Below are 26,421 nucleotides of genomic sequence, written 5' to 3' on the forward strand. Positions count from 1 at the left end.
TGGGTATTGTGATATGGGGGAAACTATTTGCTTTGACTATAGACTGTGCATCCTTAATATGTATTGTGCATTTTTACCACACTGGCTTTTTACCACTAATCTAGGTTTGATTGAACCTTGTGCTTATGATGTATAAATGATGGTTGATATTGAATAGTTGATATTTTGATGAACCAGGGTGAGGGAGTGATTCACTTAAACTATAAATTGGCAAATTTTATCTAGTTATAAATACATACATTTTACAGATAGCACCATAATGGTTATCTGACTTAATATTTCTACTAAGGTGAGTTAAATATTGAACACTGGCTTATATTTTGGAATATTATGTGATGATTCATATTCCTTCAGTGAGTATTCTGGAGAATTATGTGGTGGTTCATAATCCGTCAGTAAGTTACATTGGGATTTTTTGAGAAATAATTTCAGTTTACATATTTATAAACAACCATAAGAATTGATTTACTGATGAAATCTGAGTTTGTTTATGATACACACTCTTTGCAGAAAATACAATAATCTCTCTACTGAGGTGGGGGTACTTGTTTGCTTTGATTTACCTACACCTTGACTCTTGATTACTGGTTGGCTTTTTGGGTCTTGGATAACAGGCTTAGTCCTGAAACCTTTTCTACAGGTAGCTCACACTGGTTTGTATTCTGGTCACAAAAAACCTCAGGTCAAATCTGACCTACAGCCTGCTGCTTGGATGGCTGGCTTAGATCTAGTTTTTATTACCTTATTCATACATATTCCACTATAGCTAGTTCTTGGTGGTGATGTTGCTTATATATATATATATATATATATATAACCTTATACATATTCTGGCTTTGTTACCAATCTAGTTTTGATACTAATCTGGTTTTTTTTAATACTTAAAACATATAGGTACTGATCTGGTTTTTTTGGTGATACTTTACTACCTGGTTTTGGTGCACTAAAGAGTTGAAGTTTTACTTGAAATTTCTTGGAAAATCTCTTTTATGATCTAGGTAGAACTGCTCACTTGGTATCTATGGTTTAACAAAAATAAAATATTGAAATTTGGCTACAACACAAAACAAGTTGGAATTTTTCTCGCCAAATATGGCTTAAATCTGGATAACTGTACTTTGGGCCTGCTCACTGAGCTTGAGAAAAAAACTATCTAAAAACTTTTGTTGGATCATTGTGGCATTGATTAAGGGGTGAGTTGAGTGTATTTTTACCATAAGAAATGAGCTTCATTTTTTTTTGCTCTAGCTGATACTTCCTAGGCAGATAAATCCAGCTGATATTTTGATACCAAAGAAAAACTCTTTATGGTACTTAATGGGTGTTGATATGTGAACATGCCTGTTGCAAATTAAAAGATTACTCATTTAACTGAGGTTCTTGATGGCTGACCTAAACTTGGGTTCTTTCACACAATGTTTAGCAAAAGAAATACATAGAATGATATGGAGTAGTCGACTTCTTCTCATAGTAAATGGTTATTAAAGAAGAACTTTTATAACATATGAAGCAATTCTGGTAGGATTACTTTGTATGTAGACAAACCTTGAGATATTATCTACTTTAATGTATAGGAGAGTAGCTAGTCTAATAATTTTGTAAGTTTGACATGGATAACAATTGATAGGTTCTTTGAAGCCTACCATATGTAGCCAAGTCTAACATATCTGTTGTCTTGAATTCAATTGGGATAGTTATGATACCTTTGTAAAAACTCATTTGGAATGATACTTCATTCTTATTATATTGTACAATTATGAATCAAAGACTAAGTTGTTTCTGTACTTATCTTTGCCTAGACATCTTTAGCCAGTCGTCTTTTTGAACATGTTGTTCATTGGTGTGTATTTTATTATATTTAAAATAGCTACACACACATATAGTGCACACACACACACACACACACACACAAGGGATATGTATAAAGGACCAGTCCTTTATCACAAAGACCCCTCTCAAAGAAGTAAAAAACTACTTCCGAGCTCGGTGTATTAAAAGCAATAATAATAATTTGCAGAGTTTGCATCTATATGTATTCTATAACAGCAATCCGAGTACCCTTTACACGTGTCAACGTCTGCGAGAGCTGAATGCTAAATACCAAAAGTGAGAGAAGCTCACGAGCACGGGATATAGAGGGGGAGCGAAAGAGAGAGAGGGAGAGCGAGGCCGCCTTCGGCGGCCGGCTGTACTCGTTGCTTAAATGCCTTAACGATATAATGATTTCTTACTCAAGTCTAAACGACATGCAGCAAAGCCGAGATGCTGCCCATGCCCTGCATTCCTCACTAGCTATGTCCGTATGCCTCGACGGCAAACAAGCACAAGGCGCAACCTTGTTTCTCTCTCACACACATAGGCAATGATCCTCTCTGTCAAGCTCAGGCGGAAGACGGGCAGTCCTCTCCTTTCCCTTTCGCATTGCGAGTATGGTCGAGCTCACTAGGCAAGCACTCAATAGTGCCATGGTGCACTTCCCTGCAGACCACTCAGCTCGCCTTACGTCTGACATATAGAGGGCTCTTTATGCCATGCTAGCTGAAGTGGTTGCGGCTAATTCTAGAGACGGGCTGGTTTTTAGGTTTGGACCTAGTTCATGTGAATTGAAGACGCTGTGTAATGAGCCACAAGTAGCACTCGGATTAGAGGGCTCTCTAATCCCATGGATGAAGTGGTTGTGGCTAACTCTAGAGACATGATTCTTCTTGTATCGGATTGGACTTAATTTATGTGAATTCAAGACCCCACGTGGAGACGAGGGAAGAAGCCTGCTCGCAGACATTATGCTTACTAGTACGGCCAACCGCCTTCGGCGGCCTTTCTCTCTCCCCCTCTCTCCCTCTTTATCACGTGCAAAGGGGCTTTTTTAAGTTTTGGACTTTAGCTTTCAGGTTGCAGATTGTGACACGTGTAAAGAGCTCCCCCTTCTGTCATATTATGTTAGTAGATGACAGTTTCAAAGATGCGGCCAATGAGAAACCATCCTTGGCAATGGACTGCTCGATTCAATTGATATCAACATAAATAAGATGTTGCTAGTAGGTGTGTTGTGATTTCCGCACCTATGAGCAATTACCTTGTGTGGATAAGGACATGTGGACCAAAAATCGTTACCTAGGGTCATCGCTCATTTAAAAAATCGAGCGCTACCTTATACCCATCCGCCGAGTTGCAGTGAGCAACCTTCTGGATAAACTTGTGGACAATATAGTGATGCCCAGTAGCGACGCAGGCAGGGGGTGTAGCTCACTTGGTAGAGCGCTTGCATGGCATGCAAGAAGCACGGGATTCGCTACCCCGCATCTCCACAGCGGCTGTGATCCCTTTTTGGAGCTGAGAGAGAGAGAGAGAGAGAGAGAGAGAGAGAGAGAGAGAGAGAGAGAGAGAGAGAGAGAGAGAGAGAGAGAGAGAGAGAGAGAGAGAGAGAGAGAGAGAGAGAGAGAGAGGGACTCTTGTAATGCCTTTGCCTTGTCCACCTAGCAGCTGCCTGGAGGCTGGCAAGTGTGCCTAGCCCCGTGGTCGACCATTGATTGCTTCCTCTTGTGACACCACTCCTTTGTGCAGGCACTTAGCGGAATAATTCCATAAACTAATCAACATTCTTTTTCATATCATGAACTAGTTTTGCTTGGTGGGCCTTTGTCGTACATAATCTGATAGATTTTGGTTAGTTGGTTTTGTGATTATTGTCGCCTTGGATTTTTTTGAGGTGATAAGTGAAAAATGAGTAGAACCAATTGATAGGCATCAATAATAGCTCATCTTGGGACTTAATGAGCATTGAGAAGAAGCAAGTTATATCTGATAGTGCTCCATATATAGGACAAAGGGCTACTGAAGAAGGTGTCTGAATCGAGCAAAATGTTTGCAACTTAACCTACCTTGGTAGTTGTTTGTAGATTGTACCATTCAACCTAGTAATATCGACCATTTAGTTTCTAAACCGTGGAACCATCTTCGAGACACCCATATTATTCTCAATCAAGCGTTATCAATTTTCTTTTAATTCAATATATAGGTTGAATTGCCAAACTGTGAGAAAAGAATTGCATGTCTATTTGATATATAGATACGATGATCGAAATTGAGCATGCACTGGTGAGGAAAACATATAGATAAACTAAACTTAAGGAAACTTTGACAAACTCAAAAATACAAAAAACATAAACAAACTATAAAAACTGAACTACACTACCGACCTGATAATCGTGTACAAATGTCATTCAATTGTGCAAACCGGAGGACAATATTTGAGTCAAGCTACAAAAAAGAAATGTGAATAGTTAAACATATCATCTTGCAATGAAATGTCACACACTCAAACTGCAGTGCACGTCATGCAGAGGTGTTAGTATGGTGGAGAGCTGGCACTGTGGTCTCTCCAAAAATTATAAGAAAAGAAAGTCGTGGCATGCCCTGTAGCATTTATGTGTTGCGCCAAGCAAACGCATAGTCATGGGGTGCTGATACATATTGCAATGTTGTCGAGTTGGAGCCGCACTTGTGCAATTGAAACATCCATTGTTATAAATATATGTCCTCCTTGCCAGACACAAAACACGCATTAAGATAAATACAGGAGATGTGGCATATTGATTAAGCTTAAAGAAAAGCAGATCTAATTTTATATTCTATGTCGAAGGTTCACTATATAAACAGGTATGGGTGCTTTTTGATAGATTTTTCCTTGTTAAAATTGATCTATCTCTCTCTGTTTGTCCATCAACTCTTTCTCCTACCTTATGTTGTACTAGCCAGTTTCTTATTTGCAGTGCACCCTCTCCTTGTATACCAAGTAGGGCTTCTCCTCAATTATGCAACTCACCGGCCATGCAGTAGCATGATATCATATGTAGGGTTTGTCCTCAAGTAGTCTAGGAGTCTTTCCAATTGCACGGTTCTGTTCATGGGACCGACCGATGCTTGAATTTGACCTTGGAAAGAGAACTCCATGTTGTGAACTTGCATTGGCCAAACAATACGTTCGCCTGCAGCTTTCCCTATGCAAGATCACATAATAACGGGAGTGTTGAGTTCGCGTCTCCATAGAGGAAGACACCATATTTAGTCCGCTCATCACTATTACAAATGCGGATCTAGCGAACTTTGTACTTGTTTACTTCAATGCTAGATTCTTGATGTCAATCTGCATATGTTCTGTTATATTCTATAAATGTTCTATAGCAACACCCACCAAGCAAGTCTAGCTAGCACAAAGGCCGCCTCATGGAGAATAACTCTTAGGATATCAGAATCTACATCATGGACTGAATGCTCTCATGAAATCCCCTCATTTGTCCGAGTCTGGGAGGTCTGGCATCGGGCCAAGGAGGCTCGACAGCTAGCTTCACTACAAGAGGTACTTCACATTAGTGACGCTCGTAGTGCGACGCTCAAAAGTGAAAATCCACGGCATCTCTATGGGCGTTGCTATTATCTTTATAGCATAGCAACTCTTATGGCAACGTCCATAGCGACACCGATAGGGGTAAAAAATAAATCGAGAGCGCCAAAAACTCAGATCTCAGATCTGAGTTTCGACGCTCTAGCGAAACAAGTAAACCCACGCTCTCTGTCTCTCTTTCTCTCTCTTCCCCATACGGACACACATACACGAGGACAGGAAAGAGAGCCAGGTATGCTCCTTCCCTCTCCTCTCTCTCATGTTTCCTTTCCTCTTTCTCTCTCTCTCTCCCACACACACACACACACATTGTGTCTTTGAAAGAGAGAGAGAGAGAGAGAGAGAGAGAGAGTACACATGCATAAACAAAAAACGCATACACACACACATGCATAAACAAAGAATGCATACACATACACATTAAGAGAGAGAGAGAGAGAGAGAGAGAGAGGGAGAGAAGACGAAAAGAGAGGTAAGGGAAGAAAACAAAGAGAGAGAGAGAGAGAGAGAGAGAGAGAGAGAGATTAAAAAAAAGAGAAAATATGAAATAAAATGCTATATTAAGATTTAGGGTTAGGTTAAATTTAAAATTACATTTAAGATTAGGTTTGATTAAGATCTAAGATTAAATTAAATTACATTTAACTTATATTTAACATTTATGCTAAATTTAAAACTAGGTTAGACTTAAGATTATGTTAAGATTTAAATTAGATTTAAAATTAGGTTAGATTTATGTTGAGTTTAAGGTTAGGTTAGATTTAAAATTAGGGTAAGATTTAAGATTAGCTAAGTTAGATTTAAGCTAGATTACATTTAGGTTTAGGATTTAAGATTAGATTACATTTAGATTTAGATTTAGTTTAAGATTAGATTAGATTTAGATTTATGTTAGATTTAAGATTAAAACAAGATTTAATATTAGCTAGGTTAGATTTAAGATTAGATTAGATTTAGTTCTAGGTTATTTAAGATTAGATTAGATTTAGGTTTATGTTCAGTTTAAGATTAGATTAGATCTAGATTTATGTTAGAATTAAAATTAGATTTTAGGGCATGTCAATGAAGGCTTTGCCCAAAGAGCAAACACTAGGTACACAACAATATGTATATTCCCATCAGAATCTGACACCTGTTAACTCACCCACTAACCATGTTCAATTAGCTCAGAATCATCATATGTTCAATTATGTTAGATTTAAGATTAGATTTTGGATTTAGTTTTTATATTAAAGTCTACCTTCGATATTATGAAAAAAAAAATAGAGCTAGGTGAACGGTGATCCCTCTCTTCCTCTCTATGGGTGCGACTTTAAGTTGGAAAGCTTTCAACGTCATGATACTCAGATTGGAGGCCAACATGTAATGTGCTAAGTAATCCCTCAAACAAGGATCTGCTGTGAAGAGATGTTAAGATGCTATGAATTGCTACAGCTAGAGAAGAGGCAAAGGGGTTTTGTCCACTACATGCACTGTCATGTAGACATGGGTGTGTAGATTTCTCGTACCCACAAATATAGGCATTGACCAAGAAAGACGAGATTATAACCCGGTGGTTCAGATCTCTGTGCACCTCTAGACCGAGGTGTTCGGAGATCGGACATGACTAGAGAATGTGAGGTAGTTTACAGTGTGAACAATGAGAGAGAGAGAGAGAGAGAGAGAGAGAGAGAGAGAGAGAGAGAGAGAGAGAGAGAGAGAGAAAGAAAGAGAGAGAGATAAAAGACGGAGGATGCCAATAGAAGATTAAATTTATGTCCAGGTTATAAGGCTTTTACATTCATTATGAGTAGTGACGAGCCGTCCAACCGAAACACCTATCTCTCAACAAGGATCTTATGTCCTTGTAATCAATACAAGCATGTTGTGCGATGAACAAGACGCATTTCTTTGCAGCATGTTCGTGAATTTGGCAAATTTAATCCATCTATTATAGATCGAGTTGTTGCCAATTATAACTTGTCGGACTCTGACGTTGGCCAACAGTCAACAATCTTGCAACCCAATAGACGTGTTCGCAGGGGCTTTGGTCAAGCAGCATACGTAAGGCCACAAGATGTAGCCTCTGACAGCTCAGAGGATGATCATGCAGACCACATTCCCAACGAGGCAATGTTTGAGCCTGAGATCGATGAAATGATCGAGACGGTCATGGATTTAGAAAGGCTTATCTATGATGATATGAAAAGTGAAGCCAATACACCATTGTATGATGGAGCACGTGTGTCTAGATTGAAGGTGCTCCTGGTTCTTCTCAATATGTAGGCAAAGTTTGGATGGAGTGACACTAGCGTCACAACGCTTTTCAGGTGATTTATTACAATGTGTTTACTTCAATAAAAAACTCTAGATGTATAATGGTCTGATAGATTACTTACATGTGACCGCATTTTTTTCACTGTGTAGATTGCTCAAAGAGCACATACTTCCAGCTGATAATGTGATGCCAGATTCCAAAGAGGAAGCAAGAAATATCTTGTGAAACTTGGGGATGGATTACAATTCGATTCATGCTTGTCCTAATGAGTGTATTCTTTTTGGCTAAAGAGGGGTCCAATGAGCTTCTAGTTCAATTCAACAAATATCTAGATATTTTTAAGTTCTCTCTCTCAAAGAGGTAAGCAGGACACTTGTCCTAATGCTACCCATGTGCTTGAAATGCATTGTGCATGTGATTGGCTAGGGGGAGAGGGGTCTAATGAGATTCATGCTTGAACAAAAAGGAGGGCTCGCCCAAAGCAAGCAAGGGGTATTCTTGGGGGTATACACCTCTCACGCACTCATTTTTCAAGAATTCTCTCAGTTGGTGAAAGTGTAAGACTCCATCTCCTTCTCCAAGCTTGTTGAGAAGTTGAGAGCCTACACCAACACTCTTGGCTATGGAATGCAAATCCAACCAAGAGTCATGCTTCAATGCTTAATCTTGCCATCTTCATAACTATGCTATTATGTATGCTAGCAAGAAGAGTGATGATAAGTTAGGAACTATTACTTTCTCCTATGGAATGTTTCTTCTTCCTCTTCCCTACTCTCATTCCTTGCTAGCTCTCTCCATCTTCAAAGGTGTTTGAGGCCTTGGGACTGAGGTCGGGGATGTCAATGCTTTTACAAAGTTTATGTTATGCTCATGATGTATGAAGATTTCCATATTCATAGCATCACCAAGGTCACAAGGAACACAAAGATTGTATTATACCAAGTCTCTCTTGAGAGAATCTATAATACGAAAGCCTATTGGAGGGGGGACTGCCGGCTCCACATAAATCTGATTCTCAACTGTTGTCAAGTTCTTTAATTGTCTCTCTCTCTCTCTCTCTCTCTCTCTCTCTCTCTCTCTCTCTCTCTCTCTCTCTAAAGTATTGTTCGTGCTAAGTTAATTAAGTATAATGTCTATGTTGCTACCATCAATTAAGTTCACTTGATATGCTCACAAAGTAATCTCACAAAAGTGCTTTATCTAATTTCCTAATTCCACTACTCTCAAAGTTTATAGGCCATTTCCATTACAATGAGTGTTATAGGTTTATTTTTGTTAATTGCAGGCATGGCCATCCTACACCTACTCTATTGAGGTTCCTCCACCGGTGGTAGATCCAAACCTATAGCGGGATATGTCTTTACGGGACAAGTACCTCCATTCAACGGATGCATTGTTTGGCCGGTACACTCCGTAGCAGCTTGTGAGCTACGGTCTTTCTCCGCAGTCCACGCCATGGGGGAGTCAAGGAGGGACTTCTTACATCCAGAGCCTCGCACCAACGGCACCTCAGTCTACGACCCCTTCTTACCATCCTACTCCCCTTCCATCGCAGGGTCCCCCTCCCATGGCATCGCAAGGTCCCACTTCCATTGCATCACAATGTCCCATGCCACTCCATTCCACTTGTCCTTCGCTTGAGCATCGTCAACGCAGTTCTTCTAGCGACATGCATTGATGCTTGTCTCAAGGCAGCAAGCGTCGAGAGAGACGAAACGGTGAGAGATCTTGTGGCTTTGCTTGTTTTGGTAGTGGGGGGAAACGGAGTTCCCTATTTTAGAGCGTGCCACCCCTGACACAGAGGACGAGGATACTAACGCACGCGTGCCAGACACGCATGGGCGCTACTATATGATAAACTATGGCGGAGAGGTGGACTTCGACACAACACAGGACAGGGCATTTCGATGCTATCTTTAGATTCTTATACATTCGACGTATAAGAATTGTTTTGTAAAGTTTAGAGACCAGCTGCCCGATCATGCATGCTACATTGAGGACGCGATCCATGCTAGATTTTCAAATGTCCCCAATCAACGTTTTTCACAGTGGTTGGAGGGCTACATAAAACATTTCTAAAAAACAAGCAGTCTAGTGTACGGTGCACAACGGCCAACCAAGTTAGAGATCCAAACAGGAACTATCGCGGTGGCAACATGGCAGATGCGGAGTGGGAGTGGGCAATGCAAGAAAAGAGCGATCAGGCTGCAACAAGCTCATCCTACAGGCAACAATGTGAAGCTTGGGCTAGACAAACTCCCATGCACTATGGCTCGAGAGGCAAAGCATCATGGAAGGACAAATATGTAAAGATTGATTAAATTACAACCTAAATTAGTGATTGTAAAGATTATAGTTGATGTTTTGTTATTGTTATTGCTAACTTAGAAAAATATCACTCTTAGTCGACCAACCAGAGAGATGGTCAAGTTTTGGGAGCGGCATACAATATTTAAAACTTGACGATGGTTGTTCGAGAACAACCACATCTCTTGGGAGCAATTCGACGGAGTAGCTTGATCATTACAAGCGGTAAGTTTAAACAAATAATTTTGTATTAATTGTTTTGAGCTGTTGATATTTGTTTAATTTGGTTTGGGTTTATGTAGAATAAAGGTGATCAAACGTACGTGCCTGTGGACAAGGAGGAGGATTAGATGGAAAAATATTTGTCCAAACTTTCATAAAGTCCCAATGTGGCACAATGTATATACAACTATTATTTTATTTGTAACTTTTTTAAATAGTTGATCTTCTGCACATTAAATTGTCAAGGTAAAGTAGATTCAATTTTAATTTTTTGTTTTTTGTTATACTCTTTCAAAAAACAATTGATATTTCATTGTTTTATACAGGTCAAAAATAAAGGTACTCATTTAAGCCACCCAATTTTGGGTGGCCCAAATAAGCACCTTTATTTTTTAATAGACGTTTAGCGATAATATGCACGGTAATAGCAGCGGCAAGTCACGCGGTAATAGTGGCTGATATTCCCGCGACTATTACCGCGTATATTGCTTATAAACCACTATCGCGTTTTTTGCCGCTGGTATTGCCACGTCCGCAATATTTTCTCTTTCCATTTTTCTTGGGTTTTCCGCGACAATGCTAGCGGTTGTGGAATGCTCCTTTTATAGTGCTCTCTCCTCTCTTTATCTTTAAGCTCTCTTGTCACTTTCACGCTTCATCCCTTTACCCTCTACAATCCCATCAAGATGTCTTCACAACTTTTGCACCTAGGATGGTGGTATCTCCTTTGGTTTTGGCCTATTAAGTGAGGCTCTCCATAAGAATTATGGAATCTTCAAATCCATGCCCACCTAATATGATTGCTAAACCATAGAAATTTCTCTCGTTATCATTTTTGGGTACCCTCATTCCTAGTACCATTGGTGGGTAAACTCTTGGAAATACTGGAAGTTCTTCATAATGTTATAGATAGATTTGCGAGGATGAAGCTATTATAGTAACTCACTGGTGGGTCCCTAGGAGTTACTTAATAAATTGCATTGGTAAAGGTTGCACTCATTGTGATATTTGCACCCATTGTGATATTGAAAATTGAGAGATTATTTCAAGCTCTCAAAATCAAACAACTTGATGGTTTGTGGATATTCAAAACTCATTAACCTAGCAGCCTTGCACACCATGCCATCATGATCTCCATAAAGAATCACATGATCATTTCTTCACATAAATTTGATGTGAAAATGTTTCCAAAATAAAGTGAGGAATGGTCTTTTCTTTGTTTTTCTCATTCGTTTTTGGTGTTATCAATGATGTTGGTGTTGGAGTGGCTATAAGTACAAAGATGTTATAGATTGAGAATTGGTTGGGAACGTTGGTATTTGTGGTTAAGATTCCTCTCAAGTGATTGAGTTGGAAGAGCACTCAAAATTGGGGATCCTTCCATTTGTGGGACAATATTGCCAAAGGTATTCCAAGCAATAATTGAGATCTATTGGGAACACACACACACACACACACACAATTGAACGTCAAGATTGGTTGCAACCTTGCTTGGTTGAATCTGACTTGAATATAGCCATTAAATCATCAAAATTGTGAAACATGTATACTCACAAGTTCTTGAGGCTCCTTACCTCCAAACACGATAAGACTACCCTCGTTGATATCTTTGTTGCTTATGAGTCTTTCAATAAGATTAAGGAAGCTATATCCATAATGAAATAAAAGCAAAAGGTTTCTACTAATAAGCATAGGAGATCCTTGAACTTAGAAGAGAATGATTGGGTATTGCTTAAGCTTCCCAAAGCATTCCTAAGACATACTATATGCAAAGGGAAACAAAGACATCCAGGGGGTTATACTAAGTTAGAATTAGAATTATGGACCATCTCAAATCCTTAAGCCAATTAATGAATTGGCTTATAAGTTAAAGTTACCTAGCACTTGGCTCATTCATAACCCCTTTCATGTGAGTCTTCTAAAACCCTATAAAGACAAGCCACCCAAAGACCTAGTAATTAAAGATCCACTCCAATTTGAAGGTCAAGAAGAGATCTTACAGCCTGAGAGTATCATATGACATGAAGACAAAATTATACAAAGTGGTAAGACTACCTGAAGATATCTTATTAAATTTAAGATATATCCTTTGAAGATGCAAGGTGGATGCAAAACGTCTAACTAAAGGATAATGTAAACCTTGTAAATGCTTACAATGACTCATGTCAAAAATAAGAACCAGGTATAAACACACGTGTTCCATAAAAAAAAATTTGTCTTCTTTTGAGTCTAAAGTCTCTCAAACACCAAGTAGTCTTTTTCAATCTACTCTAGAAGATATAAGGGCTCAATAAAGACATGCTTGTGACAGCTAAGTCTTTCAAGCACCAAGTTGAATTAGTCACCACTGTAGAAGGGTGTTGAAGGGAAAAAAGGAACCCTCTACCCAAAGTAAATGGACTAGTTATGACTTTGTTTTCCCTAGTCCATAGTCGAGGACGACTTCGATTTCAAGAAAGAGATAATGTCATGAAAAATAATGTCTAACCTTCTAAAATTATTTTCCATCTTAAATTGGCCACTTAAGTGTGGGGAAAATAAAAGAGAACGAGTGAAATTGATTAAAGTGCTTATAGACTTAGTTTGATCAAGGGCTTGAAACCAAAGGAAATAATCTATAAAAGAGCAAGGATATTTGCTATCTAATGATCTAATGTCAAAGGTATATATCAAGAAGGGATAAATCTCTCTCGAGCAACCTTGATCAAAGTTACAAAGACAAGGAGGTTAGTTAGAGCAATTATAGGAGTTTTAAAATAGAAACTAAATGTGTAAATTTTAACTAATCAAATCCACTCATTAGGCTCCAAGTATGAATTATGGGGGAAGCTTAGGATAGAATCAAAAGTTATGGCAAAGAGAGTCTAAATCTAGAAAATCTAAATTTAGTAGGTTTCAAGTTTGGCTTTATAGAACTCCCAAAGGTTTGTGGTAAGGTTTTGCATGGGAGGTGAAGCTCCAAAGCCCAAGGGTAAGTTTAATTTATTGTTTTTAATGTGTAAAGGATACTATGAAATCAACCTTGTACTACTTAAGATTCTCCTCTAAATAATCCTCTTAATGGAAAACTCTCATTGCACTAATTAATTCCAATATGATTGGAGGAGAAATATAGACACTCTGACATATCCCTTTCTTTACAGCAACATTAAAGTCAAATACAAGTTAGATGATGAACCATCGAACAATTCTGCTCGTATTACAAGGTGTATCTACCAAGTACAGAAGGGCTTGGTGGTCCACAAAAAATGTGCATTTGGTAGCTAGAAGATAATGCCAAACTTTCTTTACCGCATATTCCATACCCAATCCCCCTCCCTTCTCTGTAATCACCCTCTCCCTCTCAATGCACCCTTAACCACATTTTTCCTCTGTGTGTGTGTGTGTGTGTGTGTGTGTGTGTGTGTGTGTGTGTAGAGAGAGAGAGAGTGTGTTAAAATAATTATTTAAGTAAGTAAGAGAGAGAGAGAGAGGGAGAAAGATAGACAGACTAAGCACACTATTAACAAAGTGAGTAATAAAGAACTTTGAAATGGTTCATGAAATCTTTCATTTTCAATGGATCACATACAAAGCTAACATATACAAATGTCAAAGGCTATGCATAAATGGCAAGCTACACATAATTGCCACAATATCTATGTGGCATAAAAAACATAAGGTGCTCGGGTGAAAGCATGACTGGGTGGACACCAAAGCTGTGTCCGGGACATCACTATTTGGCAAATTAGTAGCTGTAATATGTTTGAGAAAGATAGAAGAACCCAAGGTGTGTGATATATCATTGGATAGTTCTTGAAGAGGAGAATCTAAAAAGTTGTTTGGCACCAAGTTTAGAATTAATTTGCAAAAAATTTACAGCGCGCCACGTCTAATAGTGCAGCTATTCAAAACTAGTAATCAACCCATAAAAGTGTACCACCTAGTCATGCTTTCACCTGCTCCAATTTTGACACAGCCCACTCTTGGGCCCACTATTCTTGCAATGTCCATCCTAAGCACTCTATCAACAAAGTGAACAATAAGGAACTTTTAAATGGTTCAATACAAAGTGAATGATAAAGTACTTTGAAATGGTTCATGAAAGCATTCATTTTCAATGGCAAAAAAAATTCACATACAAAGCTAGATATACAAAGATCAAAGGCTATGCATAAATGGCAAGCTATACATAATTGCCACATTATCTAAGTGGCATTGAAAAACGTAAGGTGCTCCAATTTTGACACAATCCACTATTTTTTCAATGCCCGTTCGTTAACCTATACATAGACCATCATAAACAAAATTATCAAACAATAATTTCACTATTGTATACGTAAAGCAAGTTATCTAGTGTCAAGTAGTACGATCAACATTGTGCAAATGCATGACATGGTTCTATTGAAGAACTATAAGCAATGAATCCAAACGAGACGCTTTCATTAAAGTCTGATGCTAAACCCAAAAAAATGCATGTAGCTCTTTTAGATACATGAGTAAGTTGTTGAGAAGTACATTGTCACTATTCAATCCCTCGTAACTGTCTTTGAGGGAAAGTGTGGGGGGGGGGGGGGGGTTTGATAGCCTTTTTTTAGGGCTATCATCTACAAGAATAGTGTTAAGAGGATTTGTGATGTTGTTGCAACCAGTGAATAACTAAAAAAAAGCACCAATAAGCTTGCTATTCCACAGATAAAATAAAATAAAATTTGTGAGTATCGATGACCTTGTTGGTGGCAGGGTGGCATTTTCCCTTGGTCCTTGACCCTTTCCTTTCCATCTATCTTGCTCCCCTTAACTCTCTCCCCCTTTCCATCTCTCTCACTCCTCCTGAGTCTCTCCCCCTCTCATCAACCCTCGAGGGGTACACCATGTAATCATGTTAACGTATACGTGAGTTCAAAAGGAGGGGTTTTAAAATGCAAAAACTTTAGGCAATTTAACAGAGATACATTAAAATAAAGGGTTTTTATATTCAATTTTGAAAAAAATTCTTAAAATAAGGGGTCGTTTTATTTATTCAACATGTTAAAAGAGGGATTTTTTCAATACCCCGCAAACGCACGTTATATAGGGGGGTATTGAAACCCCTCGAACATCAACCCCAATCTAATTATCTTGCCCTCTCACACCCCTACCCTCTACTATACTACTATCCCTCTAATTCTCTCTTTCATATATACTATCTCTCTATCCTCTAGCTCTCTCCTCCTTCAGAGAATGATAAGGACCTTCTCACTTTGAACAAAAAGAAGGAAGAGGGATTCCTTCCTTATCATCGTTGTTGTTCGCAAGCATTAGTTGAAAACGAGATTCTCATGAATGCTTGCTTTTAATAAAAGATTTCCCTAGACCCTCATTGTTGAACACAATCTTAATTGGTGAGAGGAAAAGAATATACCACCCAAGCACTAGATGTGTCTTATTGGCTGCTTGCAAGCCGATCTCGGATGCAAAGATCCAAGTGTTTTCTTTTATTGAACACAAGATTTGCTTAAGGAAGATATTTTGGAATATTCCTTCCTCCAATATCTTAGCAAGATGTGTGATTGATATCGTCTTTCGTAAGAGTATGAGTCTAGTTCCAAGGATGAGGGGACAGAAGTATGCCCTGCTAGGTGCTTGCGCGTAGTATGACACCATGCAATGAGACACGAGTAGCACTGGCGTTAGAGGGCGCTGTATGCCATGGATGAAGTGGCGCAGCTAAGTCTAGATTTGGGCTCGTTCTATCAAATTGGACCTAGTTTATGAGAATTGAAGATGACATGCAATGAGCCCCAAGTAGTATTGGCGTTAGAGGGCTTTCTATGCCATGGATGAAGTGGTTGCTACTAACGCTAGAGACGAGCTTGTTCTATTGGATTGGACCTAGTCTATGTGAATTAATGACCCCACATGGAGACGAGGGAAGAAGCCCGCTCGTGAAAGCTTGAACCATCTAAGCGATCTCGCAAAAATTATGCTTATGACAGTGCATGGTAGTTTCAAAGATGCAGTGGATGAGAAAGCATCCTTGGCGATGGATTGCTCGCTTCAATTGATGTCGGCATAAATGAGATGTTGGCTACTAGTAATGCCTATGTGTGGCCACTAGCTGCATGGAAGTGGGGTGTGTTTTCCCCACCTATGAAAGAGAAGCCATGCTTGGCAATTACCTTGTGTGGATAAGGCCAGGTGGAATTGTTACCTCGTTTTATTTTAAAAAAACGAGCGCTAGCTTATTGTTGTGAGCTGTACAATGAGCAACCTACCTTCTGGATAAGGTTGTGAACAATATAGTAATGCCCAATAGCTTCGCAGGTAGGGGGGTGTAGCTCACTTGGTAGAGCGCTTGCATGGCATGCAAGAAGTTCGGGGTTCGAGACCCCGCATCTCCAAAGGGGGTAGCAATCCCTTTTTGAGGCAGGCGGACCTTTCTGGTACTCTCTCTTCTGCCTCGCCTTGTCCAGCCAGCTAACAGCTTGCCCGGAGGGCTGGCAAGTGTGCCTTGACCACTGGCAGCAGGTCGACTATATTGCTTCCTTTTGTGACACCACTCCTTTCTGCAGCTAGCTAGCATGGCATAAAAAATACAGGCCTCAAACATGATGTGCCAAGGTTGAAAGAATAATTCTACTACTACTTATCTTTCTCAGCTCAGCAAGTGCTGACCTACCTATCCCTAAACCTGGGCACATCTTGCATTGCGTCCCAAGTCAAGAAGCAAAGTCGAGAAGAGAGTCGGGTAATGGAGGGAAAGACGCTGAGTGTGCAACAAATCATTGATTGCATGAGAGCAGACACATCCTCGGCTTCCTTTTTAGCATGCAGTTGAGGAGGGCATTCATACATGAGAGGCCTATCCTCCTCGAGGATTCTACCGTCGAAGCATGTTAAAGCCGGGCACGTTTCTTTCGAAAGTGGAGCACGTGCGTGAGGAGGAGATGCAGGAGAAATTGAACGAAGACCTTTGTATGCGGTGGTGTCATGTGACCCATAGTTGGGTGATTACAAAGGGGTTTTAAACAGCTTATGTGTAAGGCCTCATGCAGGAATCACGCAATGACCTTACTGGCTTCCACGAGAGAGAGAGAGAGAGAGTAGAATCAGATGTTTAGAAAATCGTGGGGAGTAGATTGGGGAGAGGGAGGCTTCTTGAAAATGAGGAGGGGAAGTAACACCTATATTTAACGAGGGGGAGAGTAATGGGATTGACACTTCGGGTTGGGGGGCGGGATCTCGAGGTGCACTAAACTTGACCAGCGCAAAAAATGAGGCGCACCGTCGAAAAAATGAGGGGCATTAAACCTGGCCAATGCGAAAAACGAGATGCACCGTCGCGATTTGAACCGTGACCTCGATGTCCACATTTAGGGTCACATGGACTAACCACCCCACCTGCGCGCACATTGTGTATCTCAAACCGTTTTTACGATGTAATATTGTGAGTTGATATGCATTGCCCACGTTGTCCATGTTTAGTGCATGTCCAGGTTTAGTTTTTGAGCAGTCTAAGATTAGTGTGTGTCTAAGTTAAGTTTTTGAGCAGACATCTGCAACTGCGATCTTTTCAATATTCGTGCGTGAACTTCTTCGCCCTTGATCCCATACTACTACCCCCCCCCCCCCCCCCCCCCCCCCCCCCCCCCCCCCCCCCCCCCTTCCCCCCTTCGCCTCTTAAATATAGGTGTCACTTAGTGTTGAGGGGATGCATTTGTGCGATTCCTACATCATTGTGGTAGGATTCAGAACAAACGGGGGAAGAGCATAAGGATTACAATTGAGGGCTTGGGAGCTAGCATTAAGATTTTCGAGCATTGGGATGCTCTCCTACCACAATGGGGGGGGGTGTTGTTTCGCTTGTGCAAGCTGGCTTTCACAGCCTCGTGGCGATTTCACCTTCGAGAAAACACGGTATGCCACCTGGACACAACGGTTTGAGTGGCTTCAATGGAATATGTAATGAGCCTTCTTTCATGCCTTAATTTTCCCTCAGGTACCATGGGCCAATTGGAGAGTCATGAGAGGCATTGGTGCAGACGAGCACATCATAAAAGCTAAAGTTGAGGGATGTTTAGGTGCTGACAGTCTTCTAGCTTCTACCACCACTCTGATATGGTGCACAGTTTTGGTGCTTATTACTTTTTTTTCTTTTTTGTGTTTGTCCCTGGTTTAATAGGATCTTGTGACACATCAACACCTCAAAGGTCTTCAAAGTAGCCTCTTGAGACTCTAGACTTGTTCGACGCACAATGCGTGCAAGTAAAATCAATAAGCAAAATCATGATGTATGTTGACTGATACCATACAATTTGACCACTATCAACAATGGGTTCATGTTCATATTCCAAGTCACCGCTCAAAGGTTTTTACTCTCTTAGCAAATGGTTTCAAATGATTGTCTAGATATAGATATGTGAGTCGATAATTTGTTGGTATAAGTGCTTTCTATTATGTAGGTGTCGTTGGTACGTTCTGTTCTTGTTGTCATAAGAGTCAACTCGTTTTTGGGAAATTTTAGATTGAGGATCAAGCTAAACAACTTGCAAGAAGCATCAGGTGGCTAGCCCGTTTCTATTAAAATGATTTTGTGCAAAATCACCCATTTTATGCATATTCAAGTCCGCTTCAATAAAGTTATCATGTTCTTCATACCATTCTTTAGTCACTACTAGCAGCTCTGAAATAAAAATCAATGCACAAAGAGTGACATTTTTTGTACTTTAACTCGATGTCGATATGCTTATCGCAAATATCACCTGTGATATTTGATGTAAATAACGATGCAAATATCGATTGTGATATCGTCGATGCTCCACGAGGGCTTTTTTTTTTGTGAATTAGACCATGAGCTTATTTTGAGCTATTCGTGATAAGAAGCAAATCCACCGTCTCCGAGTTTGGTACAGATAAACTTTGCCTCTCTCTCTCTCTCTCTCTCTCTCTCTCTCTCTCTCTCTCTCTCTCTCTCTCTCTCTCTCTCTCTCTCTCTCTCTCTCTCTCTCTCTCTCGTGATTGTGCACAGCGAAACACACACACACACACACACACACACACATTTAAACATGACAGTTAATTTTTAACCTAAGTAGATGAGAGCTCTATACAGTCTGTACCCACACACGCTTTCTATAAAGCAAGTCATGCTCGCACATTGCTGGTCATCTCTCTCCCTATTTCTCTCATAAAGAGTATCGATCTTACAAAACCAAAGCGTGCAGCTTCATGCAATCATGACATCCTTTGAACATCTAATTGGTTTGCTCTGACTGGTAGTATCGGCTACACACATGAAACAGTTGTATCAACCTCCTTGGGATACACAATGGAGTGCACATGGGCTCATGACCTTCTAAGGTTGGTTGAAAATTTAATGATAATCCTTTTTTGAGAATCAGAGGCCTCTATTTTTAACCTTATCTCCCTTTCTCTTGCTTTGGCTAGACGACATGCATCTCCCTTTCTTGACTTCCGACGTATAATACTCAGATATCGCTCCTCTACACCCCCTCAAACCATGCCCCACCACAAACCCATGCTTAAGTATGCAATCCTTTCACTATTCTTGTCACCTGATGCATGTGATCTGCTCATGGATTGTGTTATCTTGTTTCCTGCTCATGTGTAGAAACAAACCCCTACGGATTCGTGTTATTTTATCTTTGGCATGTCCCCATCTGCTCAAATTCATTTGCAATTCACACACACACACACACACACATTGTTGTACTCGCCATACAACACCTTCCTTCATACCGTCCACACACATGCATGGTCGCGTGATCAGGACATGACCATGGCTACCAAGTTCAGTGACAGGATCGTGCTCTTTTGATGCGCACACCCACATGAACTTCCTCATGCGTGCAAGCAAGTGGAATGATATCAACCATTATGAACCCTGGTGACACCAATTGACAATGGTACAGGTAGGTGATTATGCACCTACTTAGTATATCTGGTTTGTTATAGATGAGAGTGCTTTTGAATGTTATCTCAGTTCCTGTGGGATCTGGCTTTTTGCACACTCAAACTATGGTCTTAACTTGCTGGTGTGATAATCCCGCAATGCTGGGTTGTTTATACATTACATTATCGACACGTTGTGACCTACATACAATTATAGGTAACTCAAGTTAGAATGTAAAAATCATGCTTGATGTTGTAAATGAATATGAGGTGTATCTCGACTTTGAGATAGTTGACTCAGGGATTTCAGGTAGATGCTCTTGCACCTACTTAGTACTTAAGCTTTTCATGATGGTCGAGCTATTGCTTCTTTAACACATGCATACATGATTGCCATCTACAATTATGTACGTATCAGTATGTACGCATCAAATGATACACCTATTCATCAGATTGCCATCAGATGATACGCATCAGATTGCCATCTACAATTTGCCTCCTTGCGTTATGGGTTAGCATATATTACTCACACTTGCATGTGTACCATCATTTGCCAGTAGCACATACTTGCATATGTATGAGATTTCTCTAGTTGTCTTACCTTTTCAACTCTTCTGGGATCTGGCGATGATTTCATCCAGTACAACAAATCAAATCCACATTGATAATATTGTAATAATAGGATATGGGGATGCGCATAGCTTATACATCATGAGTATGGCTCTTAACTTATTACATACATAGTAGGCATACAGCTTCCATTGGGTTACCCCCATGGATTGCAGCTCAACACTCAGATTTGGTTTACATACATTGGCTTAATTTTGTTTTTTCACTTACGAGCTTGAGGTATTATTGATCTTTCGAGCTCAATTAATTATATAGATATGCTTATGCATCTGGTAAGGATCTTGGAAGAAGTCGTAGCGACTGAATTTTTTGAAAATACAATCTGCATATAAATAACATCCTGCCCAATTTTCTTTTTATAGCAGGCGTGTATGTGGTAACAAGTAGTATCATGACATGGATGGCATTACTCTCTTTCTCTCACACACATCACTTATAGCTTGGTTTCCATATCCTCCAATATTTTTGTTAATTTTGGTTTGCTCACTTTGAGACTTGCAGGAAAAAGTCTACATAAATTGACATGATCTTGTTGGGATATGGTTTTTGGAAATGATTGTCACTACCTGGGTTGCCTACAACCTCATGTGGGAGTATTAGGGGTGATGGCATTGACTGTTTTTCTTAACATAATGAGCAGATACCAAGGAATGGATGCTGAAATGTCTATACATCGATTTGCATACATAAACTAGTGTATATATGGCTGTTAACCATCTGATAAATAGATGAAAGCTGATATCTTGTATTCAGGGAAACCGTGCTCATCGTGTGTGACTTGAGGATATCGTAGTTTCATTTCAGGGCTACCATACCCAACTTTATTAGCTGGGCGCTACTTTATATGGTGTTCAAGGCTACCAGGACCATATGCATAGCCGTAACATAGTAGATAAATGCCGTAACATACTAACCATGCGATAATACCTAATGTATACCTAATGTATATACCGATAATATTATCTAATGTTTGGATCATTTTCTAAACATAAATTTGATCTATGTTATGTTGTTAGTTTTTGTTGTAAATTTTGACACCGATAACGAGGGGAGGGAGTCATTGACACCTATCTTCCCAAGTAATGCCAGTTCTGACGAGCTTGTGTTTCTTGGATGGTGACAGGTAAGAGATTCTTTCCTCTGGATTACAATGACAATTGCAGCAATAACAGAAGATCATCCACTATTTGGTTATTTTTATTAATGATAGATGACCCTTGTATATGATTCTTTGATAATAACATGTAATACACTATATGTCAGTATCAAGTTTAAATGTCAATTGTAAGTTTAACTTTATCTACTTGTTATCTAATGTATACATAAGGTTTGGTTATTTACACGTTAACTGGTCTTTACTCCCATTGTATGGTTCAATTGTTTGTGAAATTGTTAAATAATCTTTCTTAAACACATAAATAATGTAGATCTACATACACATAATCAATAACAATAATGTACGTACACATAATGTAAAGGAAAAAAGCATTTTGATAATTAATTGTTAAATTTATAAAAAATCAAAGATTTTAATGTTTTTTTTATTAATTAATTTTTTTCCAGTATCAATATAAGATTGAAGACTTAAAAATATAAATTATAATTTATGATTATTTTTTGTTTAAAATTTAGGATCTAAGTTTTTATATTGTTATCAATTTGTGCTAAGCTTAAAAATTGAATTTAAATTTACGGATTATATTTTTAGTTTAAATTTAAATGTTTAATTTATGTTTTTAAATTTTATTTAAATGAAAAATTTAAATCTTATTTAAATAAAAATTTTAAATTGTATTTAAATGAAAAATTTAAATTGTATTTAAATGAAAATTTTAAATTGTATTTAGATAAATATCTTATATTTATAATCTAGATTTAAGTTTAAATTATGAATTTAGGTTTATATTTAGTGTTAAGTTTAAGTTTAGACTTTTACATTGTGTCAATCAAAATTATATTTCAGTTTAGCTTAGAGTTAATATTTCTATTAGATTTAGGTTTTGAATCAATAATTTTAATTTAGAGTTTAGGGTTTAAGTTTATATATGTGCTTAACACAAACGACAAGATGACAAGCATTTTTGAAGTCGATATGTTTTTGCTACCAAGAATGTATATGGTTTTCCCAAACCACCAATAGATAAGTGGGCAAGTCATATACCAAGTGGCAAGCACAAATGGTAAGTGTGCAAGCCATTTTTTATTTTGTTTGCATTTAAGGTCCTTCAAAACACAAATGGGCTTCAGAAACTATGTGTGCACTTGCTATTTGTGCTTGCCACGTTGCATATGGTTTGCCCTTTTACCTATTGATGGTTTGAGCAAGATGGAAAATAAAAACGGCAAGTGTATAGGCCGTTTTGAAGTCCATTTACATTTAGAAGACAAAACACAAATGGACTTTAGAAATGACTTACACACTTGCCCTTTTTGCTTTTCACTTTGCATATGGTTTGTCCACTTCAAAAACGGCTTGCTCCCTTGTCGTTTATGCTAGTTCAAGAATGCATACGGCTTGCTCAAATCATCAATAGACAAATGGACAAGTTGTATGTGCAGCATCAAATACATATGTCAAGCCATGTACAAAACAACAAGCCGTATGGAAAGTCCTAAGTGCATAAGTCGTTTTTGAAGTCCGTTAGTGTTTGATTTTTTTTTTTGTGCAAAAAAGACTTGATAAACGGCTTGCGCACTTACCATTTGTGCTTGTTACTTTATATATACCTTATTCACTTGTCTATTGTTGGTTTGGGCAAGCCATATGCATTCTTGTTAGTAAAAACGATAAGATTCTTTTGTGTTTTTTTTCCTTAAAAATGCAAATGAACTTCCAAAATGGCTTACCCTCTTAAAGTTTGTGCTTGTCGCTTCACAAATGACTTGCCCAAATCAACAATAGATAAGTGGACAAGGTATATATGAAGTGGAAAACACAAATAGCAAGTGCGCAAGACAAACTAAAGTTCATATGTTGTATATCAACCCATAAGCACAAATGGCAGGTACCCATGCCATTTTTTAAGTCCATGTATTTTCTTTACTCTAAAAATGTAAACATACTTCAAAAACAGATTGCCCCCTTGTCGATTATACTTGCCACTTTACATACAATTTACCCATTAATGGTTTGAGCAAGCCCTATGCATTCTTGTTAACACAAATGCCAAGAGTGCAAGCTGTTCTTGAAGTTTCGTTGTGTTTTTTCTCTTAAAATCACTTACAGACTTCAAAAACGGTTTGTTCTCTTGCCATTTGTGCTAACAAAAATACATACGGCTTGCCCACATCATCAATAGACAAATGGGTAATCTGTATACAAAGTGTAAAATATATAGAACAAGGCGTATGTAAAGCTGAAAGCAGAAATGATGAGTGTGCAAAAGCCATTTTTGAAGTCTGTTTGTATTTTTTAGAGAAAAAAACGCAAACGGACTTCAAAAATGGCTTACACACTTAACATTTTTGCTTGTTGCTTCCTATTTGGCTTATCCAATTGTCTACTATTGGTTTGGGCAAGATGTATACGATCTTTTTAGCACAAATGGTAAGAGAGCAAGCCGTTTTGAGAGTCCGTTTGCGTTTTTTCTTCTAAAAAATGTATATATGGACTTTAGAAATGGCTTGTTCTTTTATTGTTTGTGCTTGTTGCTTCACATATGACTTATCAAAACCTTTGATAGGCACATGAGCAAGCTTTGTGCAATGCGGCAAGTAGAAATGGCAATTACATAAGTTGTTTTTAAAGTTTGTTTTTGTTTTTAAAAGAAAAAACGCTAACGAACATCGAAAACGGCTTGCACACTTCCCATTTTTGCTTGCCACTTTGTATATGGTTTGCCTAAACCATCACACAAGAGAAATCCATGTGTAAAGTGAAAGCAAAAATGGTAAGTGCATAAGCTGTTTCTGAAGTCTGTTTGCATTTTTTTGAGAAAAAATGCAAATAGACTTTAGAAATGACTTGTGCACTTGCTATTTGTGCTTGTCGCTTTGTATATGACTTGTCCACTTGTTTATTATTAGTTTGGAAAATACGTATATGCTCTTGTTAGCACAAACAGCAAGAGGGCAAGCCTTTTTTTGAAGTTCATTTACATTTTTTCTTATGGAAATGCAAACGAATTTTAGAAACAACTTGCTCTCTTGCAATTTATGTTTGCTACTTCACATATGACTTGTCTAAATCATCAATCAATCCAAGGATAATCCGTGTGAAAAGCGACAAGTAGAACTAGCAAGCATGCAAGCTATTTTTAAAGTTTGATTGCAATTTTAAAAGAAAAAACGCTAATAGACTTTAGAAACGGTATGGTTTGAGGATATTTACTCTACCCCACCTCATGGCATTTTTCCATCATAGTTATCATCCTCAGCACTGTAATGGAATTGGCCTATTAACTTGAGAGTAACGGAAATTAGAGAGAGTACTTTTGTGAATTTACTTTGTGAGCATAGCGGGTGAACATAATTGATGGTAGCAACATAAACATAGCATTTGGTTAGCTTGGCATGAACAATACTTTTGCAAGAGAGAGAGTTTAGAGAACATGACAACAGTTGAGGACCGAATTTATGTGGAGCCGGTCCCCCCTCCAATAGGCATTTGTATTATGGTTTCCCCCAGCAAGAGAGACTTGTTACAATACAATCTTTGTGTTCCCTGTGACCTAGGTGATGCAATGAAGATGGAAAGCTTCATGCATCACGAGCATAACATAAATTTTGTGGAAAACTGTAACTATCCCAAGCCTCGGTCTCAAGACCTCAAATACCTTTGAAGGTGGAGAGAGCTAGCAGGGAATGAGGGTAGGGAAGAGGAGGAAGAAACATTTCATAGGAGAAAGAACTAGTTCCTCACTTATCATCACTCTTCTTGCTAGCATACATAATAGCATAGTAATGAAAAGGAGTGTTGGTGTAGGCTCTCAACCTCTCTACTTGCTTGGAGAAGGAGAGGGAGCTCTTGTACTTTCCAATTCACACAATGAGAGTGTGTATGAGTGTGTGTGGGAGAGTATGCCCCTCAAGCAGGCCCCCTATTTGCTTTGGTCAACCCCCCCTTGTAGCTCATGCTTGAAGCTCATTGGACCCCTCTAGGCCTAGCCAATCACAAGAAACCACCCCCCCTTCTTGCATGGCTCGCCCCCTCCTTGTAGGGATTTACGTTGACTTTTGTGCCACCTCAAGCCCCTCAAACTTGGACCTAGTTCTCACCACAAGCTTGGCCCTTAAGCCCCTCAATCTTGGGCTGGTTTCTCACCTCAAGTATAGCCCTAACATCTCAAGCATGACAAGCACCTCAAGCATCTCAATCATCAAGCACTTCAAGCATCTCAAGAATCTTAGTCCTCAGGCATGTCAAGCACCTCAAGCTTGGGCCGGGTTCCCACCTCAAGCACAGCCCTAGCTCACCTAAGGTCAAAGGACTTTTAACACTAACTAGTGGAGGTCTTCAATGAAGCTAACCCTAAGGTCTTTATGCTCCATTGGTTAGCCTTTCTCTTTGATGGACCATCTCTCATTTGGGCCCCTTTATCATTGGCCCCGTGTTGAGATAGATCTATAAGCACATATCTATATCCTAACCCTTGTTCCCGTTTATTCTCTCACATTAAATTATCAGTTTAATATGAGAAAATCATTTGGGTTAGTTAGATACTAGATTTTATGACATTAGCTCTCTCTTAAAATCATAGCCGTCCTCGACTTTGAGGTAGAAGAGATA

The 26,421-nt window shown here is 38.9% G+C and overlaps 1 non-coding gene across 1 annotated transcript; it reads left to right on the forward strand.

Annotated features, from left to right (window-relative positions):
• Positions 1-16,479: 16,479 nt before the first annotated feature.
• On the forward strand, positions 16,480-16,552 carry TRNAA-GGC (transfer RNA alanine (anticodon GGC)). Its single transcript has one exon. It is a non-coding gene; the product is annotated as a tRNA-Ala (tRNA).
• The last annotated feature ends 9,869 nt before the right edge of the window (positions 16,553-26,421 follow it).

Source organism: Adiantum capillus-veneris, chromosome 30, assembly GCF_014529385.1.
Source record: "Adiantum capillus-veneris isolate H3 chromosome 30, ASM1452938v2, whole genome shotgun sequence".
Taxonomy (NCBI): Eukaryota; Viridiplantae; Streptophyta; class Polypodiopsida; order Polypodiales; family Pteridaceae; genus Adiantum; species Adiantum capillus-veneris.